Source organism: Lissotriton vulgaris, chromosome 5 (assembly GCF_964263255.1).
Source record: "Lissotriton vulgaris chromosome 5, aLisVul1.2, whole genome shotgun sequence".
Taxonomy (NCBI): domain Eukaryota; kingdom Metazoa; phylum Chordata; class Amphibia; order Caudata; family Salamandridae; genus Lissotriton; species Lissotriton vulgaris.
Genome location: NC_141693.1, coordinates 1,697,024,679 through 1,697,046,870, shown reverse-complemented (window position 1 = coordinate 1,697,046,870; position 22,192 = coordinate 1,697,024,679).

Below are 22,192 nucleotides of genomic sequence, written 5' to 3'. Positions count from 1 at the left end.
CCCGTGTGAGGTGTCTGTAAGAAGGCAGCGTGGACTCCCTCTCCCACCCCACACTGTCTATCACATCCGCCGTCGCGGATATCCGGGCCCCGGGAAATTCGTAGGAGGGGCATATAGCCGCCTCCTCCCCTGGAAGGGGTCTATGGCCGTCTTCCCCTAGGCGACCCATACTTAGTGGGTGCCGCCTCCCCGTGGGAGGGGCCAATGGCCGCCTCCCCCCAGGCGCTCCCATCCATAGTGGGTGGCGCCCCCTCTAGGGACCTTGAAATTACTGCTCACCGATCATGACCTTACCGCCCGACCAAAAAATAAATACGACATTGATTACCTACTAAGGGAAAAAAACATCATCTTGTCTACTTGCATGTTTGTCTATGCTACAAGAAAAACAGTACTTCAGACAGAAATCATATCATTAAACTAGACCTTCATACATCACAACACCTGAGGGAAGAAGATGTTTATCGAAGAACAAAGACTTTATTGCAGAGAAACATTCCATAAGGGGCTGGTGGGTGGGTCAAAATTGCTCCTTGTTCCGTCGAGGGCTCACGTGCAACGAGTGGGTGCAGCTTCCAAGCACAGGAACAAGAGGATGCTTCTTTGGATTCCCGCTCTCTTTATTCCTCGTCGGGAGGGCGTGAACCCTCCGCTGGTACGCCTACTGGGCGTGGCCATCGGTGTAGGTGTCTAGGACAACCCCTCTTGGGCGGGAAAAGGTGCGCCCCGGCTACGCCGCTTTGGGCATACCAGCCGTGACACGCCCCCCGCCCAAAATGGTTTCCCGGGAGGATCTAGGCCCCCAACCATACGTTCGGGGGGACCGGTTGGTCGCCCCTTTCCATATGGCCGGGATGCCTGTGACCCACTCCCAACACAATCCCCAATGATGGGAGATGGACGCAGTTCTGAACTTTTGGAAGGCGGGAGGGAGTTACCCTCCCGGCCGTATTTATTAAAATATGAAACAAAATTAAAACATTAAATAAAAGTTTCATATCATGTACAATTTTCATTTATTACATTTCGATGAAGACATGTTCATTGGCTAACCTTAACAAATCTCTAATACAGAGGATTTCCTAGCCGAGTCTAACATCCTGCAAATGCATACTTTCTAAATTAAAATTGTACATCCTAGCATTACGGGCCAACGGCAAGGTCGCAACCGGTGTCAGATCCCTACTACCAAAACTCTCGCCCTCACGGTGTGAGTGGCGCATGCGCAGAGGACTGTACCCTCTGTGCCAACTCCAATTTCCCTTGTCTTGTTGGGGGCCCCCCAGTTAAACTCGACGCCATCTTAAAGGTCGTCCGAGGACCCGTGTGAGGTGTCTGTAAGAAGGCAGCGTGGACTCCCCCTCCCACCCCACACTGTCTATCACATCCGCCGTCGCGGATATCCGGGCCCCGGGAAATTCGTAGGAGGGGCATATAGCCGCCTCCTCCCCTGGAAGGGGTCTATGGCCGTCTTCCCCTAGGCGACCCATACTTAGTGGGTGCCGCCTCCCCCCAGGCGCTCCCATCCATAGTGGGTGGCGCCCCCCTCTAGGGACCTTGAAATTACTGCTCACCGATCATGACCTTACCGCCACAGGCCGGATAGTTGACCGGCTATCCGGCCCCCCCACAAACTCCTCCTAAAGGTCATGCTTTCTTAAACCCCTTAGCCATGCTATGGAGTCTCCTATGAGTAAGACATTCCCCTCCCGGGACAAGTGAACCCCATCCTCGAGATACATGTGATCACCCCGAATACACCCATGCGGAATACTGTGCAACTGCGCTGAGCGAAACAACCTACCAATTTTGTTGTTGACCTTCTTTACTGAATGGTTCAGTGCTGACACCGAAAGGCCCCCCCGCCATACTTTCCTGGGAATCATGTGGGACCATGCAATCGTGCATCCCGGGATCCTTTTCGCCAGCCAGCTAACGGTAGACAAAACTCGCTCGAGTAATACTCGCCTACCGAGTGTCACCATGTTGTTGCCCCCCAGGTGTACTATGATTACAGATGGCGGTGACCTCTGCCGCCCTAAGAGTCCCTCGATAAAAGATTCGAACTGGTCAATACAGAGCCCGCCCCTTCCATGGAAGGTCACTCTGTACCCGTATTCCCCAGCTGCGTGAGTCGCGTCACCTGCTTTGAATACGTCCCCGGCCCGCCTCACGTATGAGTGGCCCACGACCCACACCACTCTCTCCTCAGCCGGTGATCTCTGACCGCTGGTCCCCAGGAGCCGGGTCGACTGCAAATTCCGCCCCGCATAACATGCTCGCGAAACTGTAAATCAAACAGAAGACAAGAAGCGTGAGTGCGTGTAACTTGACTTCACAACATGTGCAACCGCACATACCTTTTGAAACAATTCGAGGACCATCGTCCCAACAGTTTCACCTCTTCGGCACTCTGACCCCTGGCTGTAGCCTCAGTAGCAGCCCCTATCCTGAAGGAGTGGGTCCCAAAATCGCCCGGGTCCAAGCCCGCCGCTGCGATTGCCAATGTTAGCACCCTCTGAAACTGAAACCTCGTCAGTGGGGTGGCATCGATGTGTCTCAGCAGACTCCTACCCCATGTATCCGCCCTCAGCGCCAGATATTCCTCAACGCACTTTACCGGGCACATGGGGGACCCTTGCCTGCGCTGGACCACCACACTGTCTCCCATAGCTGTCTGATCAGTCTTGGACTTAGCTATTGTAACCACCATTGAATCACCCCTAATCAGGATGTGATTCCTACACAGACCCCCCTCCACATCGTTCTTATTCTTTGCTACCAGTTCGGTCACCCGCATAGCCCCATGGAATGCTAATGCAAAAGCGGCCCGGAACAGAACTGCCTCGAATTGGGAGGAACATGTCGTGGGTAGTATCGCCATGAGCAGGGACAACCTCTCTAACCCAATCGGGCGCCTCTCGTCTACTCTCCGACCCTCAAGGCGCTGCCAGCCACGAAGGGCTTTCTTCGCCAAAAAGGAAGATGTCGGGTCCTTGACGCCATGCACCTGCGCCATGAATGAAATGGCCGCCCGGTGCCTATTGGCCGTTGCGACTGATCGGCCTTCCCTATGTAATGCTACCAAAAACCTCAGGAAGCAATCCTCCTGACCCCATGTCTGATCCCTTGCCGGACCCAAAAATGCACAATAGGAACGAAACGCTCCTTCGTATGCCTTCCTTGTCCTGGGGGCTAAGCTTGCTGCCACGAGGTCTTGTAATCGGGGCACCGAGTAGCCAGAGTACTTCGGGGAATGGTGCCGCCGCTAGGTCCGCAGTAGGTAGGTAGCCCCTGAACGCCTGCATATGTGAACGCGAGAGTGCATCAGCAGCATGATTCAGTACCCCCGGCACATGCTTTGCCCTGAATTGTACATTTAATCTCATGCAAATTAGTACAATTTCTTTCAGCAATCTCAATATCCACTTGCAGCGTGCTGCCTGATTATTTATACATTCAACAACAGTCATATTGTCAGACCAAAATACCACAGAGCGATTTCTAAACTCGTCCGGCCATGCCCTCAGAGCCACAAATATAGGGAATAGCTCGAGGAAACCAATGTTACTTGTGAGACCGCTGGTGTGCCACCATGTCGGCCATGTTTGCGCCGACCATCGATTGCCGAAAATGGCGCCAAATCCCACGCTCCCGGCCGAGTCAGTCCACAAACCTAGCTCATCCGAAGACGCTGGCGGCTTGTTCCACACTACTCGACCGTTGAAGTCCGCCAGGAATGACAACCAAATACGCATGTCCTGGCGAACCTCTGCAGACAGTCTCGTGCGGTGGTGTCCTTCTTTGAGACCGACCATAGCCTGTGCAATAGAGCGTGAAAAGGGGTGGGCCATTGGTATCACCCTCAGGGCAAAGTTAAGCTGACCCACTGCCTGTTGTAACTGATGCAGGGTCACTTTCTCCTTACTAAGGCACAGTTCCAGGGAAGCCCTAAATTTCGCTATTTTTTCTACCGGCAAACGGAAACATCCCTCCACAGAATCGAGCTCAATTCCCAGAAACTCGAGTGAAGTAGATGGTCCCACGGTCTTACCTGGTGCCAATGGCACCCCGAATTCCCTCATGAGGATACAAAACTCCTGTAGAGCCTGCGCACATGTTGTGTCGCCGGCTGCCCCCAAGAACAGAAAATCATCTAAGTAATGCATAACATGGCTATGCCCAGTGGCCTCAGTGAACGCCCACTCCAAAAAACAGCTGAATTTCTCAAAATAGGCACAAGAGATGGAGCAACCCATTGGCATGCATCTATCCATGTAGTAACGTCCTTGAAACACAAAGCCTAACAGACGCTGGTCCTGTGGGTGTACCGGGAGCAACCGGAACGCCGACTCGATATCTGACTTCGCCATCAGCGCTCCGGGCCCCAGGCGATTCAACATGGTGACGGCATCATCGAAGGATGCGTACCGCACCGAACAAACTCCTGGGTCAATCGCTTCGTTCACCGAGAGACCCTTCGGTGCTGACAAGTTATGGATCATCCTAAACTCCCCTGGGTCTTTTTTGGGGACTACTCCCAACGGGGAACAGACAAAATTTGCCACTGGAGGGTGCTGATATGGGCCCGCCACCCGACCTAGTAAAACCTCTTTTTCAATTTTCTTCTCTACCACCGCCGGATTATGCCGGGCCGATAATTGGTTTCTACAAAGTGATTCCCCACGAAAATCCCCCGCCGGGATGCGGAAACCATATAAGAATCCGTTCCTCAGCACTCCAGCGGAGACATGATCAGGGTATTCGTTTAGCCAGGGGGTTATTGCCATGATATCAACGGGGGTAGGTAACGGTACACGGTGACCCTCCTCAGTCTTGTTTGGACCCTCCCTTAACTCCCGACCCGCCATTTTTGGATCTGCACGACTTTCCGGGTGCAAGGAATTCCCACAACCCGCACATGCATGCCTGAACTTACATGCCCCTTGCGGTCTGGAGCAGTTGCCTCTATTAAAGCTCCAACAGACCCCCCGCTTTCCCCCATTCCCACCGGGCCTTGGTTGGTGATCGCCACCGGAGCCCGCTCGAAAGGGCACCACGGGCTGTTGGCGGGAAAACCACGACCCATTCCCGCCTGGCGAGGACTCCTTCGTCGCGCCCGGCAGGAGCTGCTTCTGCCAAGAAATCGAGTCGAGACAATCCCACGTCAGAGATGAATCGTACTCCTTGGCCTTACGGAACTTCATGTCGTAACCCATCCATTCATTACCCTCATACGTTTCGTAAAAATCCATTATTCGTGCCTGATAGCAAGACAATTCAGGCAAAACCTCAGGCTTACGTTCCCCAATAATTGCAGTAAACATCGCAAAGGCCTTGGCCCAATTTGTTATTGTCTCATCCACCCTGAATCCCGCCATCGCCAGACACTCGGGTGCCACAAATCCTTCTGCGTTTTAGCATACTCCATCTCTTGATGGTCAGTTAACAGAGAAAACATATTAACATACTTGTCAGCCCAAATTAACTCTTTCGTGGCCAACGGGATATGTTGAACCACTTTCTCCCGTCTTGAGGGCAATGAGCCCCCCCCCACAATTGGCAATGCCTGCTTACCCAGTAAGGTTGACGTTCCCGCTGTTTTTTCCACGCCAGCTGCCGGTCCTTCCGAGGTTACCTGTGGGGGGAGAAGAGGGAGATTCGCCTTTGCGGCATCTCGCGACTGCCGCAACTGCTGCATTAGTAACCTGGCCTCTTCGGCCGTGTCTCCAGGTGCCGTAGCACCCCCTGTTTTCTTGCCGAGCCATGCGGCCAACTGGGCGGCCAATTCAGGCGGCATGTCCTCCTCGCTAGCGGGCGTAATCACAACCGGTATCGGCTGACCCGCGTCTGGGAGTATCGGGGCCTCGACCGGTATGGCAGGGCTCACCGGGGGTACCTCGGGACGGGGACCTCCCCCCCCTGGGGCCCTATTCCTGACCCGCTTCCCCCTACCCTCCGGGGCAACACCCGGCAATGCCGGGCCTATTACCTTCTTTGGTTTACCCGGATTGTTCATCGCAGCCATCTGCTTCTTCATGGTCGCCATATCTCGTCCAACGGTTCGTTCCATCTTCGTCATTCTACCAACCAACATCCGGAGCATCTGGTCAGTCTCGGACTTCTTTCCTGCCTTTTTGCCAGGCAGTCCTTTCGAGTATTCACTCTAAGACGATCAGAAACGGTCCCAGGTCTTTTAGCCTTGAAGTCGCTGAAAGAGAAACACAAGAATTATAAATTCTCAAAATTGCTCCTTGTTCCGTCGAGGGCTCACGTGCAACGAGTGGGTGCAGCTTCCAAGCACAGGAACAAGAGGATGCTTCTTTGGATTCCCGCTCTCTTTATTCCTCGTCGGGAGGGCGTGAACCCTCCGCTGGTACGCCTACTGGGCGTGGCCATCGGTGTAGGTGTCTAGGACAACCCCTCTTGGGCGGGAAAAGGCGCGCCCCGGCTACGCCGCTTTGGGCATACCAGCCGTGACACGCCCCCCGCCCAAAATGGTTTCCCGGGAGGATCTAGGCCCCCAACCATACGTTCGGGGGGACCGAGTGGTCGCCCCTTTCCACAATTGCTCTAAAGCACATTCCGCCCTTTATAAAGCACTGAAGGAATCACCAAGAAATAGAACACAAATAGTTACATTACGGAAACTATACAAACAAGCCATTCATGATCGCAAATCTCAGATAAAAAGTGAAGCCTGGAATGATTTGTTATCAGAAGAGGCTTTACGGGATAGTGCTAAATTCTGGGCCATTATTAATCAGCCTTTTTTTTCAGGGGGGGGCGGGGGGGGGGAGAATCATACTTTGGAATGCTCCATCTCAGATGAGTCGTGGCTCGCCCATTTTGGTAGTATTTATTCCCAGCCGAGCCATGAGTCCCCTCAAGAGCCCCAAGTCTCGAGCCACCTAGGGTCCATAATGGCCTTTGTGGAGGCAGATGTTGAAAAAACAATAAACAAAACTCAAATTAACAAGGCACCAGGTCCAGACGGGGTCCCAGCGGACCTGTACAAGAGTGCCCCCGAAATTTTGGGCCAAGATCCTCACAAATGTTTTTAATGCAACTAGAGGAAATAATTTCCCGGAGTCCTGGGCTAAGTCTATTATTATACCTATCTTCAAAAAGGGACAACGTGGAGACCCGGCCTGTTACATGCCCATCTCCCTAATAGACTCTGCTGTTAAAATCCTAGGCAGAGTCATATTAGGTAGGCTTACCGACTGGCTAGAGGACAGTGGAATTATGTAAAATGCCCAGTATGGTTTTAGAGCCATGAGAAGCACTCTGGATCAGTGTCTTAATCTTCAACTTTTAATTAGCAAATATACGGTTGCTAAGGAGGGCTCTCTATACATGGCTTTTATGGACCTCTCCTCAGCCTTCGACCTAGTCAATAGGTCGAAGCTGTGGAAGGCCCTTTTAGGAATAGGTATCGATCCCCGTTAGTTGAATTTTTAGCTGACCTCCACTGTGGTCTCTTAGCCTCAGTCAGAGTCACTCAAGCGGGGAGGTGCACAAGCCACTTTGAGTCGGAGAGGAGGGTCAGGCAAGGCTGTATACTGGCCCCCCTCCTCTTCACTCTCTATATAAATGCCTTAGACCCTGCACTAGCAGAGGCTACTGTAGACAAGACACCAACATTCCGGTCCTCCTATACGCGGACGATGCAGTTCTTCTAGCTCAATCAGGAGTTGCCCTAAATAGATTATTAGCATCTTTTGGTGACTTTATGTTATCACTAGATTTGAAAAATAACACCTCCAAATCCCAGGTTATGGTGGTGGGACCCTGTGGTAGGAAAATGAAAAGTAAATGTAGTTCTTTCTTTTGCACGGGGGAAGAGGTTAAAAGGGTTCCCATCTTTTCTTACTTGGGTGTCATCTTTGATGAGAAAGGAACCTGGGGCCCCCAGCAGAAGTTCAAATGTAATGCAGTTGCCAGGTCGGCTGCGGCTGTGTTGGGATTTGCCAAACGGTTGGGAGCCAGACCAATGGAGGCTATACTCAAAGTATACAAAACTAAATACCTGGCAATAGCCACCTATGGCTCCTCCATTTGGGGATATACTAATCAGGATGACATCCAGAAGGTGGAGAATAAATGTATTAGATCCCTTCTTTCTGTACCACAGTCAACCCCGACCTTTTCAACTCACTCAGAGTTGGGGTTGGGATTTGTTACAGATTTATTGAAATCCGCCCCTGTAATTTGTTGGATCAAAACCTGGCTTAACCAGGAAATTTCTTTGAACCATTTGATTCTTAAGGACTGCCTGGCCCTGGATAAATGTTACACAAGAGGGGGGGTTTTACCCATATAGTCACGGGGACCTGGGTGCTAAGTGGTACATATAAAGGGGGTCCCCGTATGGATAGTGTATTGTGAGGGACATACACTGAAGTGGAATAACCAAGGAACATTTAAACAAACATAAGTAAGAATTTGAGATTTGGTATACGAAATTTATTACCAAAAAAACAGTGTGATTGCTGGTAACAATTAATGAATCGACTTGTGCGAATTGACAAGCCCCAAGAGAAGGAAGGGAGGGTAGTGCTCAGGGAGGTGAAAAAGAATATGGAATGTTGACACAGTGTTAATAAGGATAACATCCAAATTCAATAATAATACAAATCAATTACAATGCAAATGCCAAAGAATTAAGGCAAAACTCCAAACATAGTCAATAAAACATATTCGACGGTCACAACTAATAGCTTGATGGATCGGGGGTGTGCCGGAATCTCAAGAAGGGAACAGTCGACGTTTCGACCCCTATTGATAGGCTAATTAAAGTCCTTAGGCGGGGTCTTCATCAGGACGTCAAATGGAGAGGGGGGGGCAGATCTGTGTAAAGAATAATTAGACTTTAGTACATTATAAGGACGAAAAATGTTCATCCTATATATTGGGGAAAGAAAAATTAAATAAATTACCATGGAGTACGGCCCAGCCGGGCTCTATACAGGATAGGGACGCCACACCAAAGAGTCGTGGTCAATCCAGTGAGGTAGGAACCTCAGCTACAGAGGAGACAAACGTAACTGTAAGGTGATAAATTGGCTATTTCTGTTAAAAAACTCCTGTCATGAACGGTTGGAAACTAATCATGCTCATGATGGACCCAATTCTGGAATATTATTAAATAATATTGAATGTCCCATCAGGACATGGGCAGTGTGGGAAATTACCTCTAAATGATGTAATCCTGCCTGACAAACACGTCTATGAACGATGCAAGGAAATAACTGATAAATAAGGCGCTGCTTCACTCTCCAAAAATCAACTGGAAGGAGAGACAGAGTGCTAACTGTGGTAAACATGCCTGCTAAATTCCAAAAACCAACGAGCGAATCTCGTGTTATTACATATTCATACTTACAAGAAATTGAGGCGTGAAGCCTCAGACATTTAACCGATCTCCGTCATGCAAGAGGAGCGGAGTTGTAAAACACGGACTGAATCAGAGCGGGGTAAAAGCCACCGGCGCTCGCGTGTTAGTTCTGAAATGAAGGATACAATTGTATCGTTTTAAAATAAAGCAACAAACGAGTCGCGGGCTTATCCAACGCTGGGATAGACAAATACTCACACAGAGTTGAAGCGGGCAGCGCTGTCTCATAAAGCAGGGTTAAACCTCCGGTGCTCGTATATAAATCCTGAAAGCGAAGATACAATTGTATCGTTTCAGTGCTAAGGTCTCAGATGGTCACGGAAACATTGAATGAGGGCAGTAGTTAAGGGTGCAGTTACTTACATAAAAGCAGGCAGCGTAGTCTGCATCGGTATAGGCAAGGACTCCGCAACAGCTTGAATGCGGAGTTGGGGGAGTGGCCAAGTGGAAGGTGAGACATAGAAATGAAAGAGTTACTGGGCCAAGGTCGCTTTATCCAGCTAGGGCTGGATAAAGCCCTCAAGATTCCATAGTTGGTCTATATTAAAGCCATGTTAACGAAACAAGGCAGCTTTTCCATTCTCGTGGTCGTATTAAAAGAGAAGACGTGAGGGAGATTAAAGTTGCCCTGTTAAACTTATTCACTGTCGAGCGGGAGGCAAAGGAGATGGAGAAACCACTTGTAAGAAGGAATTAAGGACTGATAACTGCCCCTGGTCTTGAACCTTATCTCTTTGTGGTAACAAGACCGTTTCATCGGTTTGTGTTAATCAGATTCCGTTTTAATTTAATACATTTTATGCTTGGTTCTTTCCCTACCTGGGATACGCCAGAAAAGGCCAAACCCTGCGACTGTGACAATTTTTCAACACAGGACACACTACATTTTATGATGTTTTGTGACCATTATGCAGAAATGAGGAAAACATTTTTGCTCCCGAATTTGAAGGAGGCGGGTTTCCTCCAGGTGAGGCCCGCTCTCCTGTTTTTGCAACTTTAATCTAGTGCACGAGTCACTTTCCATGTAGCAAGCTACCTGGTAGCGTGTGTCCGTATCAACAAAGGTCGCCATAGGTCACAATGTATTTCCTTCCAGTGTATGAATTAATTGCATATTGGCTGTTCTTAATTGTTTTATTGAGAAATATCTTAATTGTGTTTTATTTATGTGTAATTTATATACATATTGACTGTATACCACATGAATTGCTGTTGTTTACTCCCTGTGGTGTATTTATATTCATGTCTCTTTTTTTTTTATTTTGAATAATCGAATAAATATCAAAAAAACAAAACAAAAAAAAAATAACACAAAGATTTTTACAATACAATGGTTTGTTTCAGTGAAGAAACACATATGTTCAAGCTGTACCTTCGGAAAGAGAGTCACATGTAACAGAGCCTATTTATAACACATGTCATCTGGTGAACATACACGCCTGTGCTATAATTTTGGTCCTGTAACACAGGTCCTCCCACTGCTTGCGACAATACAGGCTACATCACTTATAGACCCCCAGGGTCGCAGTTTCCTTGCAGTTGCCCTCCAGATTAATTTTTAGATCTCGCTGAACCAACACGCATGTGTTGTTGTGCGAGAGTATAGTAGGCAAAACAAACTCTTGAAACCAGCGAGGATTGTCCCCAATGCATGTGAGGTACTCAAGCGCGACGCTTCCCCAGCGCGCGCTTGGCCTCACTTCTCAATCACACCCCATATGGTGTTCCCTCCCACTCGCTCGCACATCAAAGGCTGCTGCTCCCCCGCCAAAGCACTCCCGCCCCGCCCCCCCCCACAGCAATGCCAAGAACTTGTTTTTATTGCCGCTCGGCGTCACTTTTATAGCCGCACGGCGCCAATGCTTGTTGTTATTACCGTGAATTCACCGCTCCAGAGAAATACTGTAAAAGATTATCACTAACATAAACGCGTTGGTAAATGGACACCCATAAAGGAAACAACCAGAGGTAACGCTAAATCTGTCCTTCAGAGACGTGCTGCCAGCTCTAACACTCAATGAGCAGGGTATAAGCAGTTACACAGTTACAATGGCTTCCTGAGCCCACCATGGCCTTTCTCCATGTCTGGTGGAAAGGCTCCCTGCTTGAACCTTCATACAAACATCGTATTGATACTTCTCTGCATTTCTATCCATAGCTTAAAGCCTTTACCTTTAATAGACTAAATGTATTTTGTCCTACAAAATGAGTAGGCATTCATGTGCAGCAAGCTGACTGCTTTTCGGCGAGTATTATTGCACGGGGTTCTACGCGCCGAACTGCTGTGGTCACTATTGTAAGTGAGGCAGCTCCAGTAGCACTACGGAGTGAGCACTGGTGCACGAGAGCCAGGGGGTTGCTCTGCTCTGGGGTGAGCACTAGTGCACGGGAACCTAGGAAGCGCACAGTCCTGGTTGGATAATTGTGCACAGAAGACGGAGGTATCGGTCTTCCATCGGCTGTGCAAGGATGAAGGTCCAGGGACTGTCGAATCCTCCTCACTCATCCTCTCATTGCTAAGGCGTCTAGAGGAGGTTGTCCATAGGAACCCGTCCGGGTGTCTGTCTTTCCAGGGTGAACTCTACCCCCTCCATCCCTCCAGTAACTCTCCTCTCTCTCTGCTCTTTCGAGACTGCCCCTTTGTACATCTTCCTGGCTTCTCGCATGCTTCCTCCCAGCCCCTCTCTCTCCTACCCCACACTGCACCACTCTGCTTGTTCTACAGGGTGCCTCCTGTCTTTTTAAATGTCCCCTTGTCACAGACCGTCTCTCTTTCTCTACATCTCTCCTTTTCTCAGTCGGTTTCACCACAATTCTCCCTTTTATCTTATATTCTTTCGTCTCTTTCTCTCTCTCCCCATCTCTCGGTTTCTTTCACTCTCTTCCTTCATCTCTAGATCTGCCTTTCTCTCGACTCTGTCTCCCGTTATGTGGTTCTCTCACCCTCTTTCTACATCTTGCTTTCTCTCTATCGCACTATCCCGCCCCTTCTTTCTCCTCATTTTTTCTCTTTGTAATCTCCTCTGTCGCTTATCTCTCTTTCTCCTCGTTCTCTCGCTCTTTCGTTCCCTCCCCATTTACTTCCCCCCCTCTCTGTCTCCTTCTCGCAGCCACTCTTTTCTTAGTCTTGCTGTCCATTTGATTCTTTCCAGCCTCTCGTTTTCTCTCTAACCCCTCTATTTTCCTTCTATTTCTCACCCCGCCTGTTATTTTCATTGTTTTGAGCTCTGTGAAGTCACTGACATGTGCCAAAGGTGCCAGTGAACATTGGTGGTTCATTGTACAGCCAGCCCAAGTTCTTGGTGCTAGTGCAAGAGGGCAAAGTTAGTTTTGTGTCATACTACCGACAGGATTCGACTCTACTCTAGTGCTCATGGTTCTAGGGATCAGTGGTGGTGCTGTGTGTTGTCGATTCCACTGCCTCTTGGTGTGACGGTGTCTGCACGTACCTTTATGCAGTGAGCATCGCAAAGTGCGTAAACCCTGGGGCACCCTGAACATGTTTCAACGCACCTTCATGCAAACTACACAATGAAAACACAGTACTTTGCTTCAGGCACAAACTGCCTACATTGCTATTTGCACCATCTCAGTCCCTCAGCCTTCTAAAGTTGATATATTGAAAACACCACACATCTTACTAAAACATTAAGGTCTTTGTATCGTTTTAATCCACAATTAAAAGATTTCCAATCATTGGGTACATCAAACGCTCTCTTTTCTTCTTAGGCACAGGTTTGGTCACATAGCTTAACAAGCATTTGCAAAGCAATAGGTCTCGCATTTACGTGAGTTTGAGATACTCTATCTATCGCCCTCACTCTATCTATCTATCTATCTATCTATCTATCTATCTATCTATCTATCTATCTATCTATCTATCTATCTATCTATCTATCTATCTATCTATCTATCTATCTATCTATCTATCTATCTATCTATCTCTCTATCTATCGACCTCACTCTATCTATCTATCTATCGCCCTCACTCTATCTATCTATCTATCTATCTATCTATCTATCTATCTATCTATCTATCTATCTATCTATCTATCTATCTATCTATCTATCTATCTATCTATCTATCTATCTATCTATCTATCGACCTCACTCTATCTATCTATCTATCTATCGCACTCACTCTATCTATCTGTCTATCTATCTATTGCCTTCACTCTATCTATCTATCTATCTATCTATCTATCTATCTATCACACCCACTCTATCTATCTCTCTATCACCCTCACTCTATCTATCTATCTATTACCCTCACTCTATCTATCTATCACCCTCACTCCATCGACCACCCTCACTCCATCTATCTATCTATCTATCAATCAATCAATCAATCACGGCATTTGTAAAGCGCGCTACTCACCCGGGAGGGTCTCACGGCGCTGGGGGAAAGGGGGATGTTACTGCTCGAATAGCCAGGTCTTGAGCTGCTTTCTGAAGGAGAGATGGTCCTGGGTTCGCCGAAGGTGGGTGGGGAGGGAGTTCCAGGTCTTGGCTGCCAGGTAGGAGAAGGATCTTCCTCCGGCGGTGGCTCTGCGGATGCGTGGTATGGCGGCGAGGGCTTGGCTGGTCGATCGTAGCTGGCGGGTGGGCGTGTAGAAGGTCATGCAGTCGTTGAGGTACTTGGGGCCCAGGTCATGGAGAGCCTTGTGTGCGTGGGTGAGGAGTCTGAACGTGATTCTCTTGCTGACGGGGAGCCAGTGCAGGTCTCTCAGGTGTCCGGTGAGGTGGCTGTGTCGGGGGATGTCCAGGATGAGTCGTGCGGAGGAGTTCTGGATGCGCTGGAGTCTTTTTTGGAGTTTGGCTGTGGTTCTATCTATCTATCTATCTATCTATCTATCTATCTATCTATCTATCTATCTATCTATCTATCTATCTATCTATCTATCTATCTCCCTCACTCTATCTATCTCCCTCACTCTATCTATCTATCGCCCTCACTCTATCTATCTATCTATCACCCTCACATTATCTATCTATCGCCCTCACTCTATCTATCTATCAATCATACTCACTCTATCTATGCCCTCACTCTATCTATTGCCCTCACTCTATCTATCTATCTGTCGCCCTCACTCTATCTACGCCACCACAACATCACTCAGCGCCACCACAGCATCAATCTGTGCAACCGTTCAACAACAACTGGTTCAAATATATTCTCTCAATGTTTCAAGCTTTATTACAAATGTCACAAAAAGATGTTAATATTTCACTTCTGTTCTTGGATTTTCGTCACAATAAAATACACTGAACATAATCTTCACAAAAGTTATTTACAAAAGTTTAAGCTATTGCCATTATAAATTACAATAACTTTTTTATCATGGTGGCTGATCTTTAATAATTGAAAACAGTGAAAAATATAGAAAGAAATGTAATTTGTTTCCAGAACTTAAATATTTTTTTTACTTAGAAATAACACCCAATATTTTTGAACATTTTAACAATGCACTTTCATATTGTATTACAACTATAGATAGGGTATCTTTAGATAATCAATCCTTATGAACAGTAATGTTGTGGGTATATATATATATATATATGTATATATATATATATAGATATATATATATATATATATATATATATATATATATATATATATATATATATATATCTATACTACTATTATAAAGAGAGATGTCTGTCCTTTGAGCCAGGTAAACTCGAAAAGTACACCACCAATCTAAACACCCAAGACATCTATGAAAACCTCAGGGCAAGCAGAAGGACATAGGCGATTTAAAAATAAAAAATATACGTTATTTAAAACATTTACGAATAAAAATAAAGTAGTCCCTAGAAAGTAGCGCCGCCCGCCAAGTCTGCGTGATGACATCGGGAGCGCAGGGAGGAGCGGCGTTCAAGAGCAACAGGAAGAGCGGAGGACAAGAGCACGGGGAGGAGCTGCGGAGGACAAGGGGAAAGGAGCGGCGAGAAGCAGAGGAGCAGTGGAGCGCGGGGAGGAGCTGCGGAGGACAAGCAGTCAGGAGCGGCGAGAAGCAGGGGAGCAGTGCAGTGGAGCGGTAAATATAGCAGCGCGGGGAGGAGCGGCGGATGGGGTAAGTCAAGCAGCCGCGGGTGCGCAGCGAGGGACGGGCGGGGGCCATGAACAGAGAGTGAAAGTCGGGACGTCAGAGGAAACAAAGAGTGGGCAGAAGCGGCCGCTCTGCTGCACCTCTCCTGCTGTCAGGGTGTGTAGATGGACATAGGCTACATAAAATTAAAATAAAACGTTAATTAAAAAAATTTACTTTAAAAACAAAGTAGTCCCCTGACAGAAGCGCCGGCCGCGACGTCTGCGTCATGACATCGAGAGCGCGGGAAGGAGCGGCGTTCAGGAGAACAGGAAGAGCAGAGGACATGATCGCGGGGAGGAGCTGCGGACAAGCGGTAATGACCAGCGAGAAGCGGAGGAGCAGTGGAGCGGCGAGTAAGGTATGTGAACCTGGAGGGACGGGCCGAGGGACGTGGCCAGCGAGAAGCGGAGGAGCAGTAAAATCAGCAGCGCGAGGAGGACCGGCGAGTAAGGTAAGCCAACCCGGAGGGATGGGCGGAGGGACGGGCAAGCCTGAAATGCTGCCCCCAGCCCCCTTCTGCCCCAGGCAACGTTGTGGCGGGCTGCTAGTATATATATATATATATATATATATATATATATATATATATATACATATATATTCTCGCTCCAAGTACACCCGCTTGGTGCACTCACAGACGGGTGCTGCACAAATGCGAGGGTGCAGCCGCATATCAATCAAAGCTCCAACTCAACATGTTGAAGTGCTAGTGTTCTGTTGTGAATAAACTTGCGGAACCTGCCCCCACAAGTGCTGTATTCCTTTGGGATTTCCCTGGAGTTGGAGGAGAGTTGTAGCTTTAATATATACATTTGGTCATGTGAGCAAGGCTCCTCGGAGCCGAAACGTCATGCGGCTGAATTTGCACGAATAAAGATATTCAGCACTTACTTGGCCCGTGTCCGTCCTGTTTCTGTCGCAGTGGAGGAATTCATCACTGGGTGGAGACGCGTGTACCGGATATATATATATATATATATATATTTAAAACCAAGATTCCGGTACATCACCAGTCACGCTCACGAGTGGGTCGGAGTAGGGCTCCCGGTCACCCACTATCTTCACCACAATAATCCATTCAGTCGAACAGACGTCTCCGATACTCGAAAGTTGCTGTGCACGTAATATTTAATCAGCAGGAAAACAACGCATTTCGCAATACAGCTTGATCACGTTTACAACTTCCAACCAAACAAGTGTCCTTTTACTCTTTCCCAAAACATAAAAGACATGGAAAATGGACTCTCACCCATGTGTATCGGTACTGGTTGTGGCGGACATCTTGAACGAGTCAAAAAATATAATATTACATGTCATCAATTATATTTCAAATATGAATTGAGTTAATGACATTTTTGCTACCAATTTTTAATTGTTTCAGTCAGTATATACGTCTATAATGTGCCACCATAATACATTTCATTCAAGTATCAATGTATATATACATCTTACTATCGGCAGAGGGTCGAATTTTCATGTTTATACATTTTAATTACACCACTTTGGCATTCTCCGAAAGTATTCCGCCCATTCAAACATACAATTTTGTCTAATTTTTTCATTAGGGCTACGACCATTGTGCCACATTCAGCCCAAGTGGGCATTGGTTTCAATTGTCCATCAAAAGTTTGCAAACAAATGCGGTAATCATGCGGTTATTGTTAGGGATATTTAGTTTTACACCAAAGTCCAAGCCCTAGTGGGCATAGGCCACTAAGGATTACGACCATTATAACGCATTCAGCCCAAGTGGGCATTAATTTCTATTGTCCTTCATAATTTGCAAACAAGCAAGGTTATCATGCCATTGTTTTAGAGATGTCGTTACAACATATTTCTCCATATCTCAATGACCAATGTTTTTTCGCACCAAAGTCCAAGCCCAAGTGGGCACAATCCACATATCTGCCTTAAACAATAAAGTAACTCATTGCTAATTCATGGCATCAAAACTGACTGTATAAGGTAGGCGACCATGTAATCTTCAGTATTCAAATCTGATTGACTTCATATTCATAGTCACAGAAATTCATCACAGTACCTATAAGATAAAATAAAATTGTTTTAAAAGAAAGACCTGTGAAGATCCTACTGCGGACAATTATACAGTTATCTTGAATATCAGTTTTCATTTTTATGATGCAAGATGTACAGCTAGTTCCTCATTAATGTTCAACCCATCAGGATTCATGCTTTCGAAATCAATGATATATCTTAACTCCATTTGTCGTAGAGCTAGTTTTTTGTTTCCTCCCCGGATACCCAGGTTTACCTTATCAATGACGACCATCCTCAATAAATTTTCATTTTGAAAATGATGATCAAAGAAATGGCGGGCCACAGGCTATTGTACATTATGGTTTTTTATGACCCTTCTATGCTGATTAAATATTACGTGCACAGCAACTTTCGAGTGTCGGAGACGTCTGTTCGACTGTATTGATTATTGTGGTGTATATATATATATATATATATATATATATATATATATATATATCCAGTCAAACAGTTGTCACCTTGTCACCAGTATCCACAAGACAACAAGCTGAGGCCCATTTGCATTCCAGGTGAGTTTTAATAGCAGAAAACACCCAACGCGTTTCGCAGCCGCAGCCGCTTGATCACCTGGAATGCAAATGGGCCTCAGCTTGTTGTCTTGTGGATACTGGTGACAACTGTTTGACTGGATTTACAGGGGTAAGGCGAACCCCGCTGTGGCCCGCCGAATGAAAGTGGCGTTGGTTCATTTCGCCATTTTGTATGGGAATATATATATATATATATATATATATATATATATATATATATATATATATATATACATATATATATATATATATATATATATATATATATATACAGTTGTGAAAGACATGACTATATAAATAAACTCCTCAAAATGATATTATTATATTGATATCTGCTAACTTCACTATATGCATGTGTGTTTAAATGATATATTACCTACTGGCGGTCGCCAGTAGGTAGTTATAGTTAGGATTTTTTTCAATGTTAAATCTCAAAATTCTATTTATAATAACTTTGGCGCCGGTTGACGAATCTGCCTGACAATTTCCTGAAAATGGCCTCGCGGCGCCCCGGTCCTTCCCTGAAAGTTTGGGGGGGATACGTAAAGCGGGGGCCGAGATAAAAGGGGGTTCCCAAAACGCGTTTTCCCCATGTTAATTTCCATAGGGCGGTCGATTTCACTTTTAGCCCGAACGGCTGAATGGATTTCCACCAAACTTGGCAAAATTGTAGGGACTGGTAGCCCGATGTGCCTTTGCTATGTCTCAAGATATGTGCTCCAGTGGATTTTGAGTAATTTAGGTTCAAAAAAATATATATATCTATAGCCGCGCCCCGGTACGCGCACCGGGGAGCGCACCGGGCGCGCCACGCGACTTGCGCACGGAAAGCTGATTGGCTGTCGGTTGTCTGTAAACATTCTAAACAGTCCGGAGCAGCTGCCATCTTGTGTCTCGGTAGGATCGAGACATGAGAGGTGGCCAAAACAAAGGGGTAAAAGACCATAAGGGGGCAGAGTAGACACCCCCTGTCCCCCTAGGTTTGATGTGGGGGCCATTAAAGGGCCCCGCGGGGTCTCATTTATTTATTTATTTTTTAGATTTTCGCGGGGGAAGCGCCCGGTACGCGCACCGGGAAGCGCACCGGAGAGCGTACTATGGGAAAAATAATCACTTAAAATTTTTTTTATGTTTATCAATTTTTTTTTTGTTTTTTTTATTTTATGTAAGTACCTACATGTAGGTACCAATGCAGAGACTTAAATTTAATGTACACTATCTCCTCTGTAGATATCTTGCATGTTGTTATTGAAGTTTTTGTGGTATATGGAATCCATAACATAGTCTGTCAGGAAAGCAGAAACAGATCTTTTAAGCACTCCCTGAGAATTTCTAGGGGATCATGGGTAGTCTATCCTGATCCCTTTTGATGAAAAAGAGGTGTAAAATATACATAGGAGATAATATAGTGGAAGAAAGTTAGTAACTATGAGTAAACTTAGTATGTAACAGAAAAAAAGTTGCACAGTATACTATAAGTCTCATTTTATAATATAATTATTTTGGTAATACTTTATGAATTACATATAAAAATGAATATTGTCTCAAACAATTTAAAATTATTAAATATAAATGTATTCCTCTGATTCTTTTTCATAATTTAATAAAACTTGTAACATAATATTGTCCGGTATTTCCTCATAATTATAAGTACATGATTCCATTTGTTCCAAACATTCTATAAACTGTTGATCCAAAGAGTCATCCAAGAAATCAACTTCATCTTTTTGCTCTTCTGGTTTTTCCACCTTTACTTCGATAGAAGTAACATTTGTTTGATTTTCTCCTTCCATTTTCTTTCTGAAAATTGCATACAAATTAACTATATTAGTAGAGTTAGGGTACTGTATACCAGAGAAGCGTAACTCAATCCATAACTATTACAGAGAAGTCTATCTCAATCTATAACTATTACAGAGGGATAGTATATAACTAACATAATATTTTTTCTGAAATTAACTTAAAGTGTACAGCATACTTCCAAAATAACAACTTACCTTGGAGAAATCAGTTGAAGTTGTCAGTGTTATTTGTTTTCAAATGTACTTCTTGAAGCAGTAGTCAAAATGGCTGTGTTTCCCTCTCTTCTTTTATATATATTTTTGTACATAACCAATCAAATGTCAGGAAATAATCGTAGAAAATGAAAGAAACTTTTTAATTGGTTGTAAATTCTAACATTTCATATGTGTTTTTGTCATGTAATTTACCTCAGGATATTTAGACAGGCCTGTAGACTAAATGTCTCGATGGAATTTCACCAAATTTGGGCAAATGGTAGAGACTGCTATGTAGTAAGGCTTATTCTATATTTGATGAAAGTGTCTCCAGTGGTTTTTCTGAAAATTACTTTCTCACCTTTTTTTATGGAGCGCTTACCGGTGCGCGCTCCGGTACGCGCACCGGCAGCGTAACGGAAGTCCTCCATTTTGTGTTTCGGTACAATCGAGACACAAGATGGAGGGCAAACAATGTTCGGTATGGCTAGAAGGGGGCACAGTAGAGACTTCTTGACCCTCTAGGTTTTCTGAGGTGGGCTTAGGAGGCTCATAAACATAAAAAAAAAAAAATCTTTAATTTTTCGCGGGGGAAGCGCCCGGTACGCGGACCGGTAAGCGTACCGGGAAGCGTACTTTGGTGAAAAATAGTGAAAAAAGTTAGAAAAAGATAAACGTTTTGAATGATCAGAGGTAGGGTAGCTCTGAAAAGAGCTTTTGGGTTCTGTGGTTGAGTTAGGAACCTACAAGTAGGTTCCAATGCACAGTCTTAAATTCAGGAGGAATATTCTATTTCCCTCATCTGAGAAGTGCACACCATCTCCTCTGTAGATATCTTGCATGTTGTAACGCAAGTTGTTATTGTATATTGAACCCATTCCACAGTCTCTCATATAAGCAGAAACAGATTTATTCACATGTTTCCGTGCTTTCTCAAATTGTGGACAAAATTGGTTTGACCAGTTCCATTTCTGTCTTTGGCATATATTTGAATATACCAAGGCAGTTTGTGGAAAAAGTGTCATCAATTGAAGAAAGGTGTCCTTTAAGAGCATTTCCAGACCAACCCCAGTCATAGTGCCCAAATCATTTCCACCACAGTGCACTATTAAGAGGTCAGGGCTTGGCAGATGGAAAAAGGTTTTCACCAATGGTATCAATTGATGACATTTTAATCCTCTCTGGCCAATCCACTTGATTTCCACATTTGATAAATCAAGGTTGTGATAATTTCTGCTTGCTGCATACCTTTGAGCCCAGTGGATGTAGCTATGTCCTATAATCCATACAGAATACATGATGTGAGAAGGTTCTGGTGCAGTCAGATGAAGTGTAGGAATGAAATGGCAGTTGGAACAGTAGGAGTTTACAAAAAAATAATTGTGGAGTTTCACTGCTCTTGTATCACAAGCAATGATTGGTGGATTCAGATAGTTGAAAACTGAAAGTTAGGGTGCATGGTTGTGTTGTGTGAAAGAAGCAATTTGAATGGTTAAAAAAAAGTCACTAAAAGCTAAAATACCCTGGATAAGCTGGTGTATTGAGAGGTCAAACATCCTTGCTGAGTTAATTTGCAACATTGTACAATAAACTTTTGAACCTGAGAGTTCAGTTAGGAGGGTGTTGCTATGGTAACAGATAGAAAGATCTGAGAGGGGGAAGGGTGTTGGTTTGAAAATAGTGAGGGAAGACTTTTGATTGGTTGAATTAAGGCATATGTGTACAAAGTTAGAGATTTTCTATGCCAGTCTTGGTTTCAGTGTATTGAGTGCACACTTTTTGCTCTGCTAAAGAGAAATTGGTGGGTGTGTCTGACACTGTTTTCAATCTCCCAAAGCATTTGTAAAGGTAAGTAATGATTTATTTAATTTAGATAGAGACTTGTTTGCTCTATGGAGAATATTTGGAAGCAGATAGTTAAGTCCTGTGTTGTGTTTCTAAAATGTTATACAAAAACGATTTTGGGTGCAAATGAATGGTATTTTCATTTGGCCCTTTTTTATGATTGCCTTGTGCAACTGGTGCATCACTTTGTACATGGGAAATAAGTGACGCTCTTGTGGCGCAAGGCCTTCATAAATAAGGCCCTGAGTTTGTTGGCTGTTGATT